Genomic DNA, 25,495 nt, shown 5'->3' with positions numbered 1-25,495 from the left:
TCAAAGATCTCTTTGTTCAGCAATGTTCCCCAGGACTTTACCATTAAGTGTATAAGTCCTGCCCTGATTTGCCTTTCCAAAATACAACAGCTCACATTTATCTAAATTGAACTCCGTCTGCCATTCCTTGCTCCACTGGCCCATCTGATCAAGATCCTGTTGTATTCTGAACTAACCTTCTTTATTCTACACATCCAATTTTGGTGTCTTCTGTAAACCTACTAACCATACCTCATATATTCACATTCAAGTCATTTATTTAAGGGCCCAATATCCATCCTTGCAGCACATTGCTGCTCACAGGCCTCCAGTCCGCAAAGCAACCCTCCATCATCATCCTCTGTCTCCTACCTTCAAGGCAGTTTTGTAATGGCTTGCTCTCCCTGCATTCCATGTTATCTAACCCTGCGAACCAGTCTGCTTTGTGGAACCTTGTTGAATGTCCATATAAACAATGTTCACCGCCTGGCTTAATCAATTTTCTTTGTCACTTCAAAACACTCACTCAAGTTAGTGAGACCCAACTGTGCATGTACAAAGCCACATTGACTCTCCCTGATCATTCCTTACCTTTCCAAACACATGGATATCCTGTCCCTCAGAATCCCTTCCAACAACTTGCCTGCCACTGACTTCAGGCTCACTGTTCTCTTGTTCCATGGCATCTCCTTACCACGTTTTTAAAAATAATGGCACCTCACCTGTCGCTATCAATGATACAAATACCTCAGGAGAGGCCCAACAATCACTTCCCTAGATTTCCAGAAAGTTCCAGGATACACCTGATCAGGTTCCAGGGCTTTATCCACCTTGATGCGATTTAAGACATCCAGTACCACCACCTCTGTAACATGGACACTTTTCAAGTTACCAGTGTTTATTTCTCCAAACTCTCGAGCTTCATATACTTCACCAATAAAAATGACGTGAAATATTTGCATATCTTTTGCACCCCCTGTGGTTCCATAGACAGCCTTGTTCAAAACCATACCCTGAGCCCATCTGCCTGACCTGTCAGGTCTCTTGCACTGAAATAAATGCAGTGTAACTGGTCCATCGCACCTCATTCTGTGACTTGCTCTTGCCTGCCTTGACAGTCTGACCTGTGAACAGTACCAGCCTCAGACTCACCTCTTTTCTCACTATCCCTTTAGGATTACCCCGACTCCCTCACTGGTTTAATGCCTCCCGAGTGGCACTAGCAAATCTCCCTGCTCGTCAGGACCCCATGCTTTCACCTTCCTACGCCATTGGTACCAATGTACAATGACCTCCCACTGGTTATTTTCCCTTTTGAGAATATTCTGCTCCCTCAGAGACATCCTTGACACTGGCACCAGGGCGGCACCACCCCATTCTGATGTCTCACTGTCAGCTGCAGAAACGGCAGACTGTGCCCCTGACTAGAGAGTCCCCTCTCACCATCGATCGTGTGGAACTGGATATACTTCACATTATGTTAGAAGCCAGTCTCAGTACCAGTAACTTGGCTGTCAGTGCTACATTCCCCTGAAAGTGTATTACCACCTACATTTTCCAAAACCGTATACTTGTCTGAGATGGGGATAGCCACAGGAGACTCCTGCAGTACCAACCTACCCCTCCTAGTTTTCCTGGAGGTAACCCATCTACCTGACTGTATCTGCAGTATCCTGCATTCCTGAGACTGCCAGCTATCACACCGCCCACCCCACCCCCGGCTCCTGTCAATTCTTCACTGCCTTTAATCACTCCTCCACCAATCCATACGTTCCAATAGGATTTGCAATCACACTTCCTGCAGACAATTATCAGGATCATTGAAACTCTCCCTAATCTCCCTCATCTGACAGGAACAGCACGCCACTCTACAACAGGCCATCTCTCCGCCTTAACAATCGACAGACCAAGACAAAGGCACAGTCTTACTGCTCGAAAAATACTGCCCGAGAATAACTTAATGCTTACGTTTTATATCTTAAACATTTAATCAAGAGACCCTAAGACATTAAAAAGAAATAGTCACCTGACTCACGATTGTAGATTTAATAAAATAAAACCGACTAAGATTGATATTTGAAGAGACTGAAACTCACTGAGCTGATCCCCGGCTCTGAGTATTTCCAAGGGTGAGGTCTCTCTGAGGGCAGCTGTGAAATGTCACTGTTTCTCTTCTCTGCCCACTCCATTTCCAGAGAGGTTTTTAACTTCACAACAAGTCAGCTCAGAGAGGTCACTGCTTGGTTTTATTCACTGGGGGTTGCCCTTGCTGCCCAGACCAGTATTTATTGGCCACCTTTACTTGTCTTGGAGAAAGTGGTGGTTAACCGCCTCCCTGAAATGCTGCAGTCCATGTAAACCACAGTGATGTTTGGACAACAATCCCCCTCTGGCCCCACAACCCTCCCTGTCTCTGTAATCCCCCTCCAGCCTCACCACCCTCCCTGTCTCTGTAATCTCCCTCCGGCTTCAGAAATTACATGGCCGTGGCTTAAGGTTTTTATTTGGATTCATTTTTGTTTAATAACCCACCCCCCCCCGAAAAATAAGTGAAATATTTCGCCCTCAAACAAATTTCTGTTGATTGACCTTTTGGAGAGGCTGACACATGGACGTTGCAGTATTTTATCTCACATTGTACACGTAGAATGATGGAACTTTATTTTAAACATTGCTAAAAAGGGAGGCAATGGCTTAATGGTATTCCTGCCAGATGAGTGATATGTACAGTGTTCCGAGGATTAGGGATAGAATCCCAACATGGCTGATGGCAGCATCGGAATTCAATACAATCTAGAATGAAAAGGCGAATGATGACCATGAAACTATTGTCGATTGTTAGTAACCCATCTGGTTTACTAATGTCCTGTAGGGAAGGAAACGGTCATTCTCACCTGGTCTGGCCTACATGTGACTCCAGACCCACAGCAATGTGGTTAACTCTCAACTGCCCTCAGGAAAAAAATACTTTAAAAACTGTTAAAAAAATACTCCGCAGGTATCACTTAAAAACTGGCTGCTCCCATTGGGACTGTGAATTTCTGAAAGGCCTGAACTAAAACTGAGTTTCAGCTTCACCTTCTCCCTGTCTCACCCCACTCTGTTTACACCCAACTCCAAAACACTCTCATTGAGCCAAGCAGCCCTCACAGTGCAGCCCTGTCATTTTCATTGTCTGCTCACACCTACACTGCCCTCAGCCTCCTGTACTGTTCCAATGCATCTCAATGGGAGCTCAGGGACAGCACCTCATCTTTCAATTCAGCCCTTTGTAACCCCAGAGTCAACATGGACCTCAGCAGTTTCGGAATGAACAGACAGTTGTCAGAAGCTGGAACATTCCACCTGAAAAGGTAATGGAATTTTAGTCCAAAAGGATTTTTAATGGGAAGTTTACAGGTAATTAAAAATATGAAGTTTACAGGTTAACATCATGAAGTGGGTGATTGGGTCTAAATCTGAGAGTTCTTACAAAGAGACGAGGTGTAATTTGGATAAATCTGTGCTCCCTCTCAGGCTTATATCTCCTTCCTCAGCTGTAGGGCCCAGAACACAGCAGATACCCAAAGGGTGACCCAATCATGAATTTGTACATCTTTCTTCTTAACAAAAATATTGGAGATATCTTCCCACAAACAGAGCAGAGAAACCTTTCTCCTTCCACAGTTAAATGCCAATAACATTCAGATCCTGATGACCCCATTGACTGTAAAAACTTGCTTTTGAGATCCCAGCCCCAATTATTCTCATTTAATATCCTATGAAATGAATTCACAAAACAAAACTCAGTCAGTACAGGAAGAATATAAAGACACACTTTTTTCTTGGTATGTGCTTGATGTGTAAATGCCTCTTTTCAAGTTGCACGCCCCCCCCCCACCACCCGAGGAAGGTGACATGCACATGCGCCTCACTATACCTTACCCCCAATAAAAATGGCGGCCATATCCCAGGACCTTTCACAGCCTGAGGGCCGCAGCCACTTTCCCATCTGCTGCAAACGGGGGATTAAGAGTTTCTAGTTCAGACTTTCAAACCGCACAGAGTGTAATTAAAACTTTCCAGTCGAAAGTGACTCATTATCTCCGTCTCCAAGGCCACTCTCCCCTTCCCTGTTTGTGTCTCCCACATTCACCGACGGCCGAGTTACGTGGCACTGCATCAGCAGAGTTACTGGTGACGTGTCATACCACTGGCCACGCCCCTCATTCACTCCCATTGTTTGGATGACCAACTAGTTGCACTTGGTCCACCAGTCCCACCACCTTTTCCTATTGGTCCGAAGCTGCCATCAATCAGCTGCACCCCATTGTGAGGTCAGTGGTGGGATCCTCCCCCTGTCTGAATCAAACCCCGAAGGTGTATGGATGGTGTCAATCAGGAACAACAAGCAGAAGGTGCTGGGAAAGCTCAGCAGGTCTGGCAGCATCTGGGAACAAAAATCTGTCCAGTGGCCCTTCCTCAGAACCGATGGAGCTGGGAAAATTAGAATTCTGACGCTGTGGAAACAGGCCATTTGGCCCAAAAGGTCCACAGCGTCCCTCCGAAGGGTATCCCACCCAGACCCATTCACCTACCCTATTACTGTATATTTCTCCTGACTAATGCACCTAACCTACACATCCCTGAGCATTATGGGAAATTTAGCTTGGCCAATTCAACTAACCTGCAGATCATAGGGGTTAAAGAGTAAATAATAGGCAGGGACAGAACCCAAAGAGAGACTCGAACATTTGGAAAGACAAAGGAGTGGATTACCATCTGGCTTGGGGGGGGGGGTGCATAGCTGTTAATGGAGGGGACAGGAACCTGTGTCTGGCAGCATCTCAGTGGAGGTGGCGGAAATGGCGACTGATGATCTACGTTCTGCTGCAAAAACAGACCCCGAGCTTCCAGCTGCCTGCCACTTTAACACACGAGCCTGTTCCCTGGCCAACATCTCTGTCTCATGCTTACTGCAGTGTTCCAGTGAGGCCAGAACATACCAAATGGCCCCATATTTCAAGGAGTGCAATTTCCCCTCCCATGTGGTCAATACCATCCACTATATCTCCTCCACTTCCTGCACCTCTGCCTTTGAAACCCACACCTCCAATTGCAACAAGGATAGAACACCCCCCCCCCCACCCCAAGTCCTTACCTTCCACCCAGATACAACACATCATCCTCTGCCATTTCCACCAGCAACAATCAGACCGCACCACCAGATTCTTAAGGGGTTTGACAGAATAAATACTGATGTGTCTGAGGGTAAATACTGAAAGGGGAGTCTGAAACCAGATTCTGAGCCAGTCACAGAATCAAGGGTTCTGCTTTGGATTCGTCAAGTTTAAAGGTAACACAGACATGGGTAAGGGTTTTTAGTAGCAATGGAGCTAGGGTGAAGAGGAGATAAGCAACGGTTTAGAGATTGGAATTCCTGGTGTTTGGGATTGTGTAGATGTCTAATAAGAAGGTCAGCTTCGCGTCAGATATAACAGCAACATTGTGAAGAGTCTAGTTCTGCTGCATAATTCCCAGTGAGAGGGAGAGGTTCAGCAGTTAGGAAAAGGAATTTGTAAGGCAATGGGTTTAACTGTGACAATGTTTCATTGGAGGAAATTGCACCTAATCAAGTAGTGGGAATGTGGTAAGTAATTTGATAACTGAGTAACAGTGGAGTAATGGAGAGGGATGATGGGGAGGGAGAGTTGGGCAACATCAGTGTACATGTTAAACCCAACATGGTGCTTTTGCACAATATCACCTCCTGACAGTATGTAGGCAAGATACAGGAGGGGCCAAGGATAGATCCATGAGGGACACCAAATGCATGGAATTCAGAAAGGAAAGGGAGTGTGGAGATGGAGCAGGATTTTCCAACAAACGTGAGGTCAAATATCAGTTTTTCACAGAATGGGAGAGAAGGACCATAACCAGAAAAGACAGAACAAGGAACAATGTCTGTGAATAGGTGAAGGGGACTGATGAGGTGGAGGAGAAAAGAGAGTTGGAAAGTCTATGGTTTAGTGAGATTAGGGTAAAGGGTCAAGAGGAGCTCTGATAAGGCTTGACAGGAGATGAGATTGGAGAAAAATGTAGGTTTGGACAAAAACCAGGAACACCACGTGAGGGGGGGGGGGGGGGGGGAAGCAGCAGATCGGATTATCTCAGTCTTAGTGACAGAGAACCTCCATGTGCTCCAAACTCTTGTTGTTGGAGAGAAGGATGGAGGAGACAGGATGATGGACAGTGTTTCACAAAGAAACCAAACCTGGGTAAGTGATATTTAAAGTGAGTGAACAAACCTAATGTATTTAAATTTTATCCAAAATATTAAAACAAACAACTGAAGTCCTGGTTCGAATCCCATCTTGGCAGATGGTGGAATCTGAATTCAAGAAAAAATAACTGGAATTAGGAATCTCCTGATCTCCATGGAAACATTGTCAATGGCAGAAAAAACCCTCCCAACCTGACAGTGGCCCAGCCAGCTACTCACTGTATTAATCACTGCAAAGTCTTAACAAAGGAATGAAACTGGATGGACCACTCGTCATCTAAGAAGGCACTAGAAAATACAACCACAGAATCAGCCCTCTCAATGGTGCAATGTCCTCCAGACTAACATCTGGAGTTTGGTGCCAAATTGTGCCGAGCTGTCTCACAGACCAATCAAGGAACAGCCTGACATACTCATACTCATGAAATCAACCCTTACAGACAATGACCAGACACCACCATCACCATCCCAAGAGATTGAGATTGTAGTGATGGAAAAACACAACAGGTCAGGCAACATCCGAGGAGAAGGAGAATCGATGTTTCGAGCCTAAGCCAGTTATCAACCTGACCTGCTGTGCTTTTCCAGCACCAGACTCTTGACTCTGACCTCCAGCATCTGCAGTCTTCACTTTCTCCTGAAATCTCTGGATATGTCCTGCCCCACCAGCAGGACAGACCAGGCAGAGGTCATGGCACAAGACAGGGAGGATTTGCCCTTGGAGTACTCAGCATGGACTCCGGACACCAGGAAATCTCATGGCTCCTGCTGATTACCACGTACTGTCCTCCCTTGGCTGATGGATCAGTTCTTCTTCATGTTGAACAACATTTGAAGGAAGCACTGAGGAAGTAAAATGGTGTCAAACGTACTCTGGGTACAGGATTTCAATGTCCACTATCGAGACGAGCTCTGCAACAGAATTACTGACTGAGGTGGTCAGGTCCTAAAGGGTATAGCTGCTCAACTGAGTCTACAGCGGGTGGTGAGGGAACCAACAAGAGGGAAAAACAAGAGTGATCTCATTGTTATGAATTGACCAGCTGCAGATCCATCTGTCCATGACAGTATCAGTACGAGCGACCATCACACATTCCTTTTGGAAACACAAGTCTTAGCTTAAGGTTGAGAAAAACCTCCATCGCGTTGAGTGGCACTATCACCGTTCTAAATGGGACAGACTCTGAAGAGATGTAGGATCTCAAACTCGGTATCTCTGAGGCACTGTGGGACATCAACAGCAGCAGAACTGTACTCCAGCACAATCTGTAATCTCATGGGTTTGCAAATCCCGCTCTCACCCATCACAATGGACAGGAAAGGAGGGCATGCCATGAGCAGCACCAGGCAGACTTAAAAATGAAGTGCCAACCTGGTGAATCTACCAAACAGGACCATCTGCATTTCAAACAGCATCAGCAGCAAGCAACAGAGCTAAGTGATCCTACATCCAGTGGAACCGATCGGAGCTCTGCAGTTCTGCCACACCCAGTTGTGAACGGTGATGGACAATTAAACAACTCACTGAAGGAAGCATCACAGATATCCCCACCCTGACTGATGGAGGGGCCTCACACACCCATGCACCAGATAAGACAACAGCATTTGCAGCAATCTGCATCCAGAAGTGCAAAGTGGGATGATCCATCTCAGCCTTCTCCAGTGGTTTCTAACATCACAGATGTGAGTTTAAGCCAGTTCGGTTGAGTTTGAATAACATCAAGAAATGGTTAAGTCGTGCAAAGGCTATGGGCCCTGCAAATATTCTGGCAATAACACTGATGGTTTGTGCTCCTGAACTTGCCACCCACCAAGCCAAGTACCGCTCCAGCACTGGCATCGACCAACAATGTGGAACATTGCCCAGGGATGTTCAACACAAAAACACAGGGCAATACAACCCAGCCAATTTCCATCTATCAGTCCACACTCGACCAGCAGTAAAGTGATGGAAAATGTTATCAACAGGGCTATCAAGCAGCAGCTGCTCAGCAACAGCCAGCTGAGTGACACTCATTTTAGGCTCCACCAGGACCACTCAGCTCCAGATTGTGTTACCGCCCTGATTCACAACCTGACAACCAGCTGAATCCCAGAGGTGAGGTGAGGGTGACAGCCCAGTCCCACTCTAAGGCCACTAAGCTGATTCCACCCTTGTCTCAGCTCATATACTCTCATCCACCTTGTGTTATCTCCAGACTTCATTATCCAAACATACTCCTGGCCAGCTTCCCACATTCAACCTCCCTGTAATCTCAAGAAAAACTAAATCTCTATTGCCCAAGTACTCCCTTGTACCAGAACTTGTTGATCCATCAAAAGGCTGCTATTCATAATCAAGAACATAGAGCTACAGCGATGTATAGCTTGGAAACAGACCCTTCAATCCAACCCGTCCATGCCGACCAGATATTCCAACCCAATCTAGTCTCACCTGCCAGCATCCGGCCCACATCCCTCAATTTAAAATTCTCACCCTTGATTTAATTCCTGGTTGTGATCATCCCTAGCTCACTGCGTCACACACCCTTTGAGACCTCGACAACCCATTCTGTTCAAGACTCCCAATGATCTGTTAATTCATTACTTCACCAGTGTGGCTGCTTTCACAGTTGCCAAAGCAACACGTTCTGAAATTCACAGCCAAAACCTCTCAGGTCTGCTTTCCTCCTTTAAGACATTTCTCAAAACCTGCTTATTTGACAACGCTTTTGGTCACCTGACCTAATATCACCATCTCTGGCCTGATGTTTAAAATTCGAAATAATATTTTTGTGGAATTATAAGCATGACAATAAAAATATGAACTGTTGTTGATTTGGACATTACCTTCAGATCTTTACTGTTGCTGAATGAATACTCTGTAATGTCTCTTAACCAACCACATTGTGGGAGCACCTTCACCACACAAACTGCAGCTGTACAAGAAAGTCAAACATCACCCTCTCCCAGGCAACAGGGCTTTGGCATTTATCACTAGTATCTGTGGAAGGAGAAACACAGTTGATGTTTCAAGGAGTGCAAAATGGATTACAGGGAATGAAAATGGTGCAGAATGAGATAGTCAGAAATGGAAGGAAGATACACTTGCTTATTGGAAAAAGGAATTCTCGACCATTAAAGATTTTACGGAAAATATTGATAAGCAGCACATGGTCAGGGGCTGGGCGGCAGTGAAAAATTAACTTACAAAAATGTCTGTAACAATAATAGTAAAAAACCAAACAGACCAAAAATACACCCATTGTTCAAGATTGAGGAAGCTAGATATTGACAAAGTGGTCATGAGGGAACCCAGAGATGAAGCAGAGCAGTATAAGCTGTTACGATCCCACAGTCATAGAGATGTATAGCACCGACACAGACCCTTCGGTCTAACTCATCCTTGCCAAACAGGTATCCGAACCTAGTCTATTCCCATTTGCCGGCACTTGGCCTATATCCCTGTAAACGCTTCCTAAACATATCATATGTCTAGTTAGATGCCTTTAACATGTTTTAATTGTACTAGCCTCCATCACTTCCTCTGGCAGCTCATTCCACCCACTGCATGAAAGAGTTGTCCTTTAGGCCCCTTTGAAATTTTCTCCGTTCACCCTAAAGCAATGCCCTCTAATTCTGGACACCACCACTCCAGGGAAAACACCTTGTTCATTTACTCTATTCATGCCCCTCATGATTGTATAAATCTCTATAACATCACTGCTCAGCCTATGGCACTCCAGGGAAAACAGCCCCAGCCTTTTATGCCTCACCCTGTAGCTCAAATCCTCCAACCCTAACAACATCCTTGTAAGTCTTTTATGAAACCTTTCAAGTTTCACAGCACCCTTCTGATAGGAGGTAGGCCAGAATTGCACACAATATTCCAAAAGTGACCTAACGAATGTCCTGTATAGTAACATGACCTCCCACATCCTATACTCAATGCTCGAATCAATAAAGGAAAATATACTAAACACCTTCTTCAGCATCCTATCCTTGACTTGCAAGGACTATGAACCTTCAGTCCAAGGTCTCTTTGTTCCGCAAACATCTCCAGGGCCTTGTCATTCAGTGTATAAGTCCTGCCCTGATTTGGTTTTCCAAAATGCAGCACCTCACATTTATCTAAATTATACCCCATCTGACCAATATCTCATTGTAATCTGAGGTAACGTTCTTGATTATCCACAACACCTCCAATTTTGTATGACCTGCAAACTCATTTACGATACCAAATCATTTAAATGAATGACGAAACAAATCCAGAAATAAACATCCATTTCTCTGAGATTGAATGTGCTCTGTGTAAATCCTGCCCAATGACTCTGTACCAGAGAAAGGCTGCACATGCGCCTGGCTGCACCTTGCCCCCTAAAAAACTGGTGGCTCCGCATGTTTCCAGTGAATTCTTGCCCCAAATAAAGATGGTGGCGCGCACCCATGCCTGCAGCCACACAGAGGCAATTCCCCGTTTACTGAAAACACAAGACTGTGATGTTCAAATTTGTGTTTTCCGATGTGCACATTTTGTTTGTAAAACCTCTCCGCTCATACAGAATCTCTCTCACCTCCTGCGGTTCCACAGACAGCCTTGATTTGCGGTTACCTATTATCTGCCTGGTTACTCATTTGTCCTTAGTGTATTTGTACAATCACCTTTGATTCTCCTGGGGGGGGGGGGGGGGGGGGGGGGGTGGAGAATAACAAATAGACTCGTGAAAATTCACTAAAAGTTGGTGGATTCTGGAATGGTTTTGACAGACTGGAAGCTGCAAATGTGGTGCCACTAATTTTCAAAAGGACCCGTTAGCTTAATATCTGTAGTGGAGAAAATGCTTGAACCTCTCAAGGAAGTAGTGGTGAGATATCTGGGTAGAAATTGTCTCATTGAGCAGACACAGCATGGATTCAGGAAAGACAGGTCATGTAGAACACATTTACTGGAATTATTTGAGGATACGACGAGTGCGTTGGACAAGGTGGACTCGGTGGATGTGGTGTACCTGGATTTCCAGAAGGTATCCGATAAGTTGCCACACAAAAAGCTGCTGAATAAGGTAAAGATGCACAGCATTATTGGTAATGTATTATCATAGATACAGGATCGGTTAACCAGCAAAAAATAAAGAATGGGGATAAATGGGTGTTTGGATTAGTGTTGGCACTACAACTGTTTGCAATTTACACAAATGTTTTGGAGTTGAGGACCAAGTGTCCGGTGTCAGAGTTCACATTTGATACAAAGATGAGGTAGAGCAATGTCTGCAGAGGCCACTGTCAGTCTGCACAGGGATACAGATAGGTTAAGTGAATGATCTGGCAGATGGAGTTCAATGTTGGGAAATGTGAGGTCATCCATTTTGGTCGTACGAACAGAAAACTGGATGATGAAATGGTGAAATCTTGCAGCATTGTGCTGTGCAGAGAGAGCTGGGTGGCCTTGTGCATGAATCTCAGGAAGTTGGTTTGCAGGTGCAGCAGGTAATTATGGCAGTGAAGGGAATATTGTCCTTCATTGCTAGAGGTATGGTTATGTTGCAGCTGTACAGGATGCTGGTGAGGCCACACCTGGAGTACTGTGTCCAGGTTTGGTCCCCTTACATTAGCAAGGATGCACTGGCACAGGAGGTTCACTAGTTTGAGTTGGGAGTTGAGAGGGTTGGTGTATGTGGAGAGATTGAGAAAACTGGTTCTATAGTCATTGTAATTTAGAGGAATGGGAGGTTGGATAGGAAAAAATAAAATTATGAAGAGAGTAGATAAGATAGAAGCAGGGAGGCTATTTCCACTGGGGTCGGTTCAAACTACAGAGCATTACCTCAAAATAAGGGGGAGCAGATTTAGGACTGAGTTCAGGAGGAGCTTCTTCAGCTAAAGGGTTGTGAATCTGTGGAATTCCCTGCCGAGTGCAGCATTTGACGTTATCAACTTGAATGCTTTTAAGGCAAAATGTAGATTTGTGAACAGGAAAGGAATTAAGGGTTATGGTGAGAGAGCAGGAATGTGGAGCTGAGGCCATGAAAAGATCAGCCCTGATCTTATTGAATGGCAGAGCAGGCTGGAGGGGCCAGATGAACGTTCTTGCCTTGTGCCATCAAAATTGGCCTTTGTCCAATTCAGAACCTTAACTTTTCGATCTGGTCTATTATTTTCTGTAAATATTTTAAAAATAGAATTATCAGAGAATCCCAACAGTGTGGAAACAGGTCATTCAGCCCATCACATTGATACTGACCCTGAAAGCCTCTTAACCTGCCCCTGTAACATTGCATTTCCCAGAGCCTGCACATCCCTGAACATTACGGGCAATTCAGCCTGGATAATCCACCCAACCTGCACATCTTTGGACTGTGGGAGGAAACCAGAGGGCCCAGACGAAATCCATGCAGAAAACCCCAATAAGGTGATCATCCCATTCTCATTTCCCAGTTCCACCTAAATAACTTCACTGACCATACTCCCAGGAATATCCTCCCTAAGCAAAAACATAATGCTATTTCGAATCAAAAATGCCACTCCCCCTCCTCTCTTGTCCCCCTTCCTATCCTTGCTATAGCATCTATACCTTGGAACATTAAGCTGCCAGGCCTATCCATCCCTGAGTGATGCCTCTGTAATTGCTATAATATCCCAGTGCCATGTTCAAAACCACACCCTGAGCTCATCTGCTTTCCCTGTCAGGCATCTTCTATTGAAGTAAATGCAGTGCAACTGCTCAGTCCGTCTTCATTCTGTTCCTTGCCCTTGCCTGCCTTGACTATTTGACTTCTGAACTGTACCAGCCTCAGACATACCTCTATTCTCACTACCTTCTTGGGTTTATACCCACTCCCTCACTGGTTTAATGCCTCCCGAGTATCACCAGCCAGTCTCCCTGCCTAGATATTAGACACCTTCCAATTGAGGTACAATCCATCCTTCTTATGCAGGTCAACTCTACTCCAGAGGAGATCATAATGATCCAAAAAACGTGAATCCTTTTCCCCTGCACCAGCTCCTTAGCCACCGATCCAGCACCACCTCCTCCTCTGTAATATGGACATTTTTCAAGATGACACCATTTATTTCCCCACATTCTATATCTCCCATGTACTTCTTCACAGTAAACACTAATGCAAAATACTTGTTTCCTATCTCACCCATCGCCTGCAGCTCCACACAATGGCTGCCTTGCTGATCTTTGAGGGTCTCTATTTTCTCCCTAGTTAGCCTTTTTTTTTCCATGTATTTACAAAAGCCCTTCGGATTATCCTTAACCCTATTTGCCAAAGCTATCTCACGGCCCTTTTTTGACTCCTGATTTCTCTTTTAATTATACTCCTACTGCCTTTATACTCAAAAAATTTTTTTGATTGGAATAAATGCAAAATATTCTTGACAAAACAAACGAGGGCAGGACTTACACTCAATAAAAGTAGAGCCTTGAGTAGTGATATGGGAACAAAGCGACCGAGGGCTTCAGGTCTTTGAAATTTGTGTTACATGTAGACAGAGTGGTTAAGAAAGTGCTTAGCACACTTACCTTCATCGTTCAGACCTTTGAGTCCAGGAGTTGGGACGTTATGTTGAGGATGTACAGGACGTTGGGGAGGCCTCTTCTGGAATACTCTGTCCAGTTCTGGTTGTGCTGTTATAGGAAGGATATTAAATTGGAGCAGGTTCAGAAGAGATTTACCAGGATGTTGCCATGAATGGAGGGATTGTGTTCTAAGGAGAGGCTGGATAGGCTGGGAATTTTTTTCACTGGCGTGCACGAGGTTGAGGGGTCACCTTATTACAGGTTGACAAAATCAGAAAGTGTTTTGCTGGGGGGGAGGGGGGGGATTCAAAACTGTGCTGCATTCATTTTGAGAAGAAATTAGAAAGATTTCAGAAAAGACATTAGGGTTTTTAAAAAAATTATACATGTGAAATGAACTTCCAGAGGAAGTGGTAGCTGTGAATACAATTACAATATTTAAAAGACATTCAGATAAGTACATAACTAGGAAATATTTGGATGGATGTGGACCAAGCGGAGGCAGGTACAATTAGTTCAGTTTGGAATTATGGTCGGCATGGACTGGTTGGACCACAGGGCCTGTTTCCTTGCTGTATAACATTATGACTCTAATCCTCACTAACTCTAAATTCCTCCATCCTCAACTCTCCCGATCACTGTCACTTCATCCAGCCTCACAACTCTTCCTTATTTATATAATTCTTCACCAGCCACAGAACGCTCCCTATCTCATGTCCTCCAGTTTCTCAGATCTCTGCGATATGTGCCTTTCTTTAGTTCCAGCCTTGAGGATGCCCTCATTCACTCCGATTGGTTGGAGGACAAACTGGTACGAACTGGTCCTCCAGTACTGCCCTCTGCCCCCTATTGGCCTGCACTGATATCAATCATTCGGGGCCCATTGTGAGGTGAGTGGTGGGATCCTCCCTCTCTCTGCCCTGGGATGAGCTTCAACATTCACAGTCAATGGGGGCAGTATCACAGAGCACAGGGGCTGGGGCTATTCAGCCCATTTGGGATGTACCCTCTTCCTCTGGAGATGCTGCAAATCTGTCCCAATTCCCTTCCCCTTTGCCCATAGCCCCCCAAATCTTCCCTTAAAAAGTAAAATTCCAAATCTGTTTATGAATAACTGCTGAGTCTGTGTCCAGCTGCCATTCAGACTGTTCCAGATACTCAGAACTTACTGAATAAAATAATGTTCACATATTCACATTATTTGCCAATTACCTGAAAACAGTTACTAAAATTGTGACATTGTTAACAATTCCCCTCACTCTGCAGATTAGATATCCTAGAAACAAATTTGCACCTGGTCAAAATCACTGCTTAACCTTCTCAGCTCCAAGGACAATTATCTGTGCTTCTGCTACCTCTCCACAAAAGAGGAACACATCTTATTTTCATTTATTAGTGTCATAGAGATGTACAGCACAGAAACAGACCTTTGGTCCAATTTGTCCATGACAACGAGGAATCCTCAACAAACGGAGTCCCATTTGCCAGCTATTGGTCCGTATCATTGGAAACTCTTCCTATTCACGTACCCAATCGGATGCCTTTCAAATGTTGTAATTGTATCAGCCTCCACTACTTCATCCGGCAGCTCATTCCACACATACACCACACACAGCTTGAAAACTTTGCCCCTTCGATCCATTTTAAATCCTTGCCCTCTCAACTTTAGTCCATGTGATCTTGTTTTGAACCCACCTAACTGGGGGGAAAAGACCCTGGCTGTTCACCTTATCCATGCCCTTCATGACTTTATCGATCTCCATGAAGTCACCTCTCAGTCTTTGCCTCTCCAGGGAAATTAACCCTGGCCTATTCACCCTCTCCCTGTAGCCCAAATCCTCCAACCCGAGCAAAGTCTTTGAAAATCTTGTCTGAACTCTTTCAAGATTCACAACATCCTTTCCAGAACAGGGAATTTCGAACTTAAAACATAATTCCTGAAATGGCTTAATCAATGTCCTGTCCAACCAGAATTTGACGTCCCAGCTTCTGAACTCAATGCATTGACCAATAAATATAAGCAGAACAAACACCACCTTCACTAGTCTGCCTACCTTCGACTCTACTTTCAAGGAACAATGAACCTGCACTCCATGGTCTCTATGTTCAGCAACATTCCCAAGGACTTTACCATTAAGTGTACAAGTCCTGCCCTGACTTGCCTTTCCAAAATCCAACAGCTTACATTTGTCTAAATTGAGCCCAGTCTGCCATTCCTCGCTCCAATGGCCCATCTGGTCAAGAGCCTGTTGCATTCTGAACTAACCTGCTTCATTGTCCACTACACCTCCAATTTTGGTGTCTTCTGTAAACCCACTGATCATATCTCATACATTCACATCCAAGTCATTTATTTAAGGACCTAATACCCATTCCTACAGGACAATGCTGCTCACAGGCCTCCAGTCCGCAAAGCAACCCTCCATCACCACCCTCTGCCTCCTACCTTCAAGCCAGTTTTGTATCCAAATGGCTAGTTCTCCCAACATTCCATGTTATCTAACTTTGCTAACCAGTCTGCTATGTGGAACATCGTTCAGTGTCCATATAGACAACGTCCACAGTCTGCCTTCATTAATCATCTTTGTCACATCTTCAAAGAAACTCAATCAAGTTAGAGAGAGAGAATTTCCCACACACAAAGCCATGTTGACGAGCCCTAATCAATCCTCGTCTTTCCAGATACATGTAAATCCAGTCCCTCAGAATCCCTTCCAACAACTTACCTACCACGGACGTTAGGTTGACTGTTCTCTTGTTCCCTGGCCTTTCCTTACCACCTTTTTAAAATAATGGCACCCATCTTCCAGCACCTCACCTGTCACAAACAATGATATAAATACCTTAGGGAGGGGCACTGCCAACACCTTCCTAGCTTTCCACAAATTTCTGGAATACACCTGATCAGGTCCCAGGGATTTATCCACCTTGCTACTGTTTAAGACATCCAGTACTTCCTCCTCTGTAATATAGACACTTTTCAAATTATCACTATTTATTTCTCCAAACTCTCTAGAATAGAATAGCATAGTATTTCTCCCACCTCCTGTTGCTCCATAGATGGTCTTGTTGATCTTTAAGGGGTCCTATTCTGTGTCTGGTTATTATTTTATCCTTAAATTATTTGTAGAATCTCTTTGGATTCTCCTTAAACTATGTCCTAGAGATATTTCAAGTCCCCTTTTTGCTCTCCTGATTACCCTCGAGTATATTCCTGTAAAAATGTGATCCTGCACTCTCAATTCCGCCGCCTCTGCCATATCTGCTCCCAGGAGAAGCAATTCCACTCCAGGACATCCCAGAAAGGTTTCCTCTTTCAAGGACCGCATTTCCCTCCCACTTGATCAACAATGCACTCCAACGCATATCCTCCACTTCCTGTACCTCCAACTTCCCCCCCCCCCCACCCCTCCAACAACAATAAGAATATAATCCCCCACTCCTCACCTGCCACCCACTAATCTCCAGTAACCTCTGCTATGTCCGCTACCTACAGTCAGACCCCACCACCAGGGATATATCTCCCTCCCCAGCCCTTTCTATCTTCCACAGAGACCATGGGATCTTTGGTGCTGATGTGCTGCCCCACGGATACCTCAGTCACTCACCCTGCCAAATGACCGAGTGAGATTATCACTAGATGGATAATCCAGACACCCAGATAATGTTCTGGGGCCCAGGGTTTGGATCCCATCACAGCAGACAGTGGACTGTGAATTCAATAAAAATTTGGAATTAAGAATCTATTAAAGACCATGAATCCATTGTTGATTATTGCGAAAAGCAAAACTCATCAGATTCACTAATATCCTTCAGGCAAGGAATCTGCCATCCTTACCTGGTCTGGCCTACATGTGACTCCAGACCCACAGCAATGTGGTTGACTCTTTACTGCCCTTTGGGCCCAGCCAGTGACACCCTCATCCTGTGAATGAATAGCAAAGAAGGTCAAGTCTTGGAAACAACCATACTGTTCTTACGGATAAGTGATCTCTTAGTAAATTTGCTTCTCAACTCCCTGCTGACTATTGGGGAAGGGGGGGGGGGGGGTCAATAGTACCATCCCAATAAGGAGATCATCCCTTTCTTATTTCTCAGTTCCACCTGTATAACCTGCCTGGATGTACTCCCAGGAATACCCTCTTGAAGCCCAGCTGTAATGTTATCCCTTATCAAATATACCTCTCCCCCTGCTCTGTTGCCCCCTTTCTATCTTTGCTATAGCATCTATACAGTGGAACATTAAGCTGCTGGTCCTATCCATCATTAAGTCATGCCTCTGTAATTGCTATAATATCCCAGTGCGATGTTCAAAACCATACCCTGAGCTCCTCTGCCCGACCTATCAGGCCTCCTCCATTGAAATAAATGCAGTGAAACTGCTCATTCTGTGCCTTGCCCTTGTCTGCCTTGACTGTTTGACGTCTGAACTGTACCAGCGTCAGACTGAGCTCTTCCCTCACTCTCTCTCTAGGTTTACCCACATTCCTTCACTGGGTTAATGCCTCCTGAATAGCACTAGCCACTGTTCCCTTCCAGTGCCAGTACAATCCATCCTTCTGATGGAGGGCAATTCTACCCCACAAGAGATTCCAATGATCCAATAATGTGAACTCTTCTATTCCTATGTCATTGATACCAATAAACAACAGCCTCTCCTCAAAATGGTTATTCTCCCCTTTAAGAATATTGTGCTCCCTCTCTGAGGCATCCTTATACAAAAATTACACATTCGAATAATAAGCCTTACACTCATCAGGTCAGCATAAAAGGATTACATGACACATTGAAGGTTTGGGGAGACCTTTTGAGAGAATGCGATGATTCAAAGGAGAATCTTAAAGCAGCAAATGGGATTGATCTGGAACACAATACTCACACACACAATGCGAATATCCATGTCCTGATATACTGAGTAATTCAATTAGAGTTTAGCAGAATATTTACTGAGATTACCATCTGAATGTCCACCTGTAATATCCTGTAATACAAGTTTATAAAATCTATCACTATCAGTTCAAGTTAGAAACTCACACCATCCCCTCCTCGTGGCCCAGGATTACTGTACATATTACCCTTGAGGACATCAGCAGTCAACTCAGAGGGAAATCTGTGGGTTTCTAGGAGATTCCAACTTGAGATCTCATGTGACTGAACACAGCAGTTCTTTGACACATTGGAGAAAATCATCCAAGCATCAGGGAGATATGGGGAACAAGAATGACTTTCTTTTCTTTCATTCCGTGCTGCCGCTCTGCCTCATCAATAAGACACGGGTGTGAAAGGCTAATGCCTAACGATGGGCACGTTGTCTCCATCCTGACCAATGGGTAGGAAGATCCTCCCAATCACTCCAAAGCGTATCCCTAAAAAGATAGCAACTCTGTCTGCTTCCCACTGCCCAGTGCTCCCAGTAAATGTTTGGAAGAATGGGAAGGGGGGATATCTCCTAGAAAAGGCATAACTGTAGAGGTCTAAGAGGGTTATGAAAATAGAGAGATGCACAGGAGAAAGAGGCAACAAATTGCCAGATGGGGTGTAACTTGGGAAAAATAGGAAATTGATCATTTTGGAGGAGATAATAAAAGAACAAAGTACTATTTAAATGGTGGAAACTGTAGAAAGCTGCACAACAAAGGGACCAGGGGTAATTGTTCAGGAAACACAGAAAGCTACCACACAGTTACAATAGGGAATCAGGAAGGGGAATCGAATGTTTTGTTTCAAAGTTTTTCAGTATTAGAGTTTGGAGTCTCTACCTGAGAGTAATGTGTGGAAGTGCTGGTGAGACCACCATATCTGCAGTAATGAGAGCAGTTTTGGTCCCTTTAGATAAGGAAATGTGTCACGTTATTGGAGGCATTTCAGGGAAGATTCAATGAGATGATCCCTGGTTTGGAGGGATTATCTTTTAAATAAAGGCTGAAAAGGTTGGGACTCTACTCACTGGATTTTGGAGAAAGAGAGGTGATCTCATTGAGACAGATGGGATTCTGAAGGGGTTTGACAGGATAAATACAGAGGGGATGTGTCTGAGGGTAAATACTGAGAGGGGAGTCTGAAACCAGATTATGAGTCACGGAATCAAGGGTTCTGTTTTGGATTCAAGTTTAAGGTGACACAGACGCGGGTAAGGGGTTTCAGTAGCAATGGAGCTGGGGTGAGGCGGAGAAAAGCAACGTTTAAGAGATTGGAATTCCTGGTGTTGTGATTGTGTGGATGTCTGATCAGAAGGTCACCTTGAGGTCAGATATAACAGCAATATTGTGAAGAGTGTCGTTCTGCCTCAGAGAGTTCCCAGTGGGTGGGAGGGGCTCAGCAGAAAGGTAAAGGTAAGGCAATGGGTTTAACCATGACAATGTTTCATTGGAGGAAACTGCAGCTAATTCAGTAGTGGGAATGTGATAAGCAGTTTGATAACTGAGTAACAGTGGAGTAATGGAGAGGGATGATGGGGAGGGCGAGCTGGGCATCGTCCGTGTACATGTCAAACCTAACACAGTGTTTTTGGATGATATCACCTCCTGGCACAATGTACGTGAGATACAGGAGAGACCAAGGATAGATCGTTAAGGGACACCAAATGCAAGGAATTCAGAAAGGAAAAGGAGAGTGGAGATGGAGCAGGATTTTCCAACAATGGTGAGGTCAAATATTAGTTTTTCACAGAATGGGAGAGAAGGACATAACCAAAAAAAGACCAACAGACAGAACAAGGAACAATATCTATGAATTGGCAAAGGGGAGTGATGAGGCGGCAGCAGAGGAAAGAGAGTTGGAAAGGGAGTTTAGCGAGATTAGGGTAAAGGGTCAAGGTGAGCTCTGATAAGGCTTGACAAGACACTGGAGAAAGATGTAGGTTTCGGACAAAAACCAGGAACACCACGTGAGGCAGTTTGACTCAGTGGGCTAGTGGGAGGGAGAGAAGCAGCAGATCGGATTATCTCAGTCTTAGTGACAGAGAAACTCCATGTGCTCCTCACTCGTTGTTGGAGGGGAGGATGGAGGAGACAGGATGATGGGCAGTGTTTCACAAAGAAACAAAACCAGGGTTAGTGATATTTAAAATGAGTGAACAAACCTGATGTATTTAGGTTTTATCCAGAATATTAAAACAAACGACTGAAGTCCTGATTCGAATCCCATCTTGGCAGATGGTGGAATCTGAATTCAAGAAAAAAAAACAACGTATTAGGAATCTCCTGATCTCCATGAAACCATTGTCAATGGCGAAACAAATCCTGCCAACCTGACAGCGGCCCAGCCAGCTACTCACTGTACTGATCACTGCAAAGTCTCAACACAGGAATGAAACTGGATGGACCAGTTGGCAACTAACACAGCACCAGAAAATACAACCACAGAATCAGCCCTCTCGACGGTGCAACGTCCTCCTCACTAACATATGGTTTTTGGTGCCAAAATGTGCCGAGCTGTCTCACAGACTAGTCAAGGTACAGCCTGACATAGTCATACACATGGAATCATCCCTGACAAAGATAACCAGACACCACCATCACCATCCCTAGATATCGAGAGTGTGGTGCTGGAAAAGCACAACAGTCAGGCAGCATCCGAGGAGAAGGAGAATCGACGTTTCGAGCCTAAGCCCTTCATCAGCCTGACCTGTTGCGCTTTTCCAGCACCAGACTCTTGACTCTGATCTCCAGCATCTGCAGTCTTCACTTTCTCCTGAAATCTCTGGATATGTCCTGTCCCACTGGCAGGACAGACCAGGCAGAGGTGGTGGCACAGTGGTGTACAGACAGGGAGGATTTGCCCTGGGAGTATACAGCATTGACTCCGGAGACCAGGAAATCTCATGGCTCCTGCTGATTACCACGTCCCGTCCTCTCTTGGCTGATGGATCAGTTCTGCTTCATGTTGAACAACATTTGGAGGAAGCACTGAGGCAATAAAATGCAGTCAAACGTACTCTGGGTACAGGATTTCTATATCCACAATCGAGACTAGCTCTGCAACAGAATTACTGACTGAGCTGCAGGTCCTAAAGGATATAGCTGCTCAACTGAGTCTGCAGCGGGTGGGGAGGGAACCAACAAGAGAGAAAAACAAGAGTGATCTCATTGTTATGAATTGACCAGCGGCAGATACATCTGGCCATGACAGTATCAGTAAGCGCGACCATCACACATTCCTTTTGGAGACACAAGACTTGGCTTAAAGTTGAGAAAAACCTCCATTGTGTTGAATGACACTATCACCGTTCTAAATGGGACAGACTTCGAAGAGATGGACGATCTCAAACTGGGTTTCTCTGAGGCACTATTGGACATCAACAGCAGCAGAACTGTAATCTGTAATCTCATGGCTTTGTAAATCCTGCACTCACCCATCACAATGTACAGGAAAGGAGGGCATGCCATGAGCAGCACCAGGCAGACCTAAAAATGAAGTGCCAACCTGTTGAAGCTATCAAACAGGACTATCTGCACATCAAACAGCATCAGCAGCAAATGATAGAGCTAAGTGATCCTACATCCAATGGAACAGATCAGAGCTCTGCAATTCTGCCACACCCAGTTGTGAACGGTGATGGACAATTAAACAACTCACTGGAGGAAGCATCACAGATATCCCCACCCTTACTGATGGAGGGGCCTCACACACCCATGCACCAGATAAGATGACAGCATTTGCAGCAATCTTCAGCCAGAAGTGCAAAGTGGGATGATCCATCTCAGCCTTCTCCAGTGGTTTCTAACATCACAGATGTGAATTTTCAGCCAGTTCGATTCAGTTTGAATAACATCAAGAAATGGTTAAGTAGTGCAATGGTTACGGGCCCTGCAAATATTCTGGCAATAATACTGATGGCTTGTGCTCCAGAACTTGCCACCCACCAAGTCACGTACCCCTCCAGCACTGGCACCTATCTACAATGTGGAACATTGCCCAGGGATGTTCAACACAAAAACACAGGGCAATCCAACCCAGCCAATTTCCCTCTATCAGTCCACACTCGATCAGCAGTAAAGTGATGAAAGTAGTCATCAACAGGGCAACCAAGCAGCAGCTGCTCAGCCACAGCCAGCTGAGCGACACTCATTTAGGCTCCACCAGGGCCACTCAGTTCCCGATTGTGTTACCGCCCTGATTCACAATCTGGCCACCAGCTGAATCCCAGAGGCGAGGTGAGGGTGACAGCCCAGTCCCACTCCAAGATCACTAATTCTAGCTGATTCCACCCTCATCTCAGCTCATTTACTAAAACTCTCATCCACCTTGTGTTATCTCCAGACTTCATTTTCCAAACACACTCAGGGCCAGCTTCCCACATTCAACCTCACTGTAATATCAAGAAAGTCTAAATTTCTGCTTGTTGATTTATCAAAAGGCTCCTAATTATAATCAACATACAGCCATAGAGAGGTACTGCAAGGAAACAGACCCTTCGGTCCAACCCATCCATGCCGACCAGATACCCCAACCCAATCTAGTCTCACCTGGCCAATATCCCTCAATTTAAAATTCTCACCCTTGATTTAATTCCTGGCTGTGATAATCCCTAGCTCCCTGCACCACACACACTTTGAGACCTCGACAACCTATTTTCTTCGAGACTCCCAACCATTTGTTAATTCATTACTTCACCTGTGTGGCTGTTTCTACAGTTGCTGAAGCAGCATGGTCTGAAATTTGCAGCCAAAACCTCTCAGGTCTGCTTTCCACCTTTAAGACATCCCTCAAAATCTGCTTTTTGACAGTGCTTTTGGTCACCTGACCTAATATCTCCATCTCTGGCGTAATGTCTAAAGTTCTCAATAACATTTTTGTGAAATTATAAGCATGATAATAAAAATACAAACTGTTGTTGATTTGGACATTATTTTCAAATCATCACTGTTGCTGAGTGAATAATCGATAATGCCACTTACCCAACCACATTGTAAGGAGCACCTTCACCACACAAACTGCAGCTGTACAAGAAAGTCAAACATCACCCTCTCCACAAGCAACAGGGCTTTGGCATTAATCACTGGTTTCTGTGGAAGGAGAAACACAGTTGATGTTTCAGGGAGAGCAAAATGGATTACAGGGAATGAAAATGGTACAGAATTTGATATTCAGAAATGGAAGGAAAATACACTTGCTTGTTGGAAAAAAGAATTCTTGACTGTCAAAAGTATTCAAGAAAAAAGTAATCTGATAATAGAGCAGTACATGGTCAGGGGCTGGGCTGCAGTGAAAAACTCATTTACAAAGGGTCTATAAAAGTAATAATACAGGAGTAAACAGACCAAAAATACACCCATGGTTCGAGATTGAGGAAGCTAGATCTGACAAAGTGGTTATGAGGGAGCCCAGAGGTGAATCAGAGCAGTATTGGCTGCTATGATCCCAATGACTCTGTACTAGACAAAAGGCTGCACATGCGCCTGGCTGCACCTTGCCCCCTACAAAGATGGCGGCTCCGAACGTGTCCAGTGAATCGTTGTCCCGAATAAAGATGGCGGCGCTCACTCAGACCTGCAGCCGCGCTGAGGCAACTCTCTATTTACTGCAAACACGGGACTGGGACGTTCAAATTTATGTTTTCCGTCGTGCACAATTTGTTTGTAAAACTTCTCCGCTCATAGCAACACAGTTTTTATCCCATTTCCCTGTTTATTTCTTTCCTTACCGTATCCTTTCTCTCCATAACTTCCCGAGCATTCATTACAGCGACTCTGCGCCGCGCGCAAGGGTGATCACATGGTTTAGATTAGCTCCGCCCTTCATTCACTTTGATTGGTTGGAGGACCAACCTCCCCTAGGTCCTCCAGATCCGCCCACCGACCTTTCATTGGTCCAGTACTGACATCAATCACCCGCGGGTCATTTGTTGGCTAGAGCATGCGCAGTGCGTCCTGCTTAACTAATATGTTGGGTAATGTAATGGGAGAGTTTACTGAGGGTCAGAATTCCCTTTGTGTGAGCTCTGCAGTAGATTTCCTTTATTCATGGAGGGAATTGCCTTCCTACTCATGACTGTATAGCTGTAATTGATGAATCAATGCCATCTGAATCAGTACATAAACAACTCATTTTCACTGCTTTTCACAACATCTTCTTTAGCACATTGTATCACACTCTTCTTTGAAAACAAAAAAAACATGAAACGGAGCCTCAAGGAGCAGGCGTAGGGCATTCATTCCCTTCAGCTTGTTCCCCCATTCTATCAGATCATGGCTTGGCCAACCCAGACCTCAACACTTCTTTTATGCTTGATCCGCATAGCCCTCAACTGCTCAATATTTCAAAAGTATATCTGCCCTCTTTTAAAATAATTTGAGATAGAATCACAGATTCCCTACTATGTGGAAACAGGCCCTTCAGCCCAACAAGCCAGAACAACCCTCCAAAGAGTAACCCAACCATTCCCCTCCCACATTTAACTTTCACAAGTTTTTGGGCGAGAAAATTCTAGCCATTATCTGAGAAAAAAAATCTTTACTTTTCCTAAAATGAATGTTCCCTTATGTAATGTCCCCTGGTTTGAGACTTCACTGGTGCTAAAAGATCTAGTCAACATCTACCCTGTCAAGCTCCTCAGAATCTTGTTTCCATAAGATCACTTCTGCTTATCTATTCTTGATAGGCCAACCCTTTCGTCCTCAAAGCAGCTAAGTGAATCTTTTTTGAATGGTCTCCGATGTTAGTTTATTCTTTATTAAATATGGGAGCTAACATTGTATACAGTACTCCAAGTGAGGACTCAGCAACAGCCAGTGTGGTTAACCAATCCT

The 25,495-nt window shown here is 44.7% G+C and overlaps 1 long non-coding RNA gene across 10 annotated transcripts in view; it reads right to left on the bottom strand.

The window, feature by feature from the left end:
* Window positions 1-24,455, bottom strand: part of LOC140471414 (uncharacterized) — a 55,575-nt gene extending 31,120 nt beyond the window's left edge. The window contains exons 1-7 of one of the 10 annotated variants that reach the window (XR_011957009.1): window positions 24,391-24,441; window positions 23,645-23,752; window positions 20,827-20,909; window positions 18,625-18,726; window positions 17,584-17,670; window positions 13,749-13,853; window positions 9,071-9,224 (exon numbers count right to left, since the gene is read on the bottom strand). This is a non-coding gene — a long non-coding RNA (uncharacterized lncRNA). The other 9 variants (XR_011957012.1, XR_011957008.1, XR_011957011.1 and 6 more) reach the window with 9 other exon arrangements.
* Window positions 24,456-25,495: the final 1,040 nt, after the last annotated feature.

This window comes from Chiloscyllium punctatum, unplaced genomic scaffold (assembly GCF_047496795.1).
Source record: "Chiloscyllium punctatum isolate Juve2018m unplaced genomic scaffold, sChiPun1.3 scaffold_81, whole genome shotgun sequence".
Lineage (NCBI taxonomy): Eukaryota > Metazoa > Chordata > Chondrichthyes > Orectolobiformes > Hemiscylliidae > Chiloscyllium > Chiloscyllium punctatum.
Note: the sequence above shows the minus strand (reverse complement) of the source record. Positions and strands in the feature narration are given on the sequence as shown.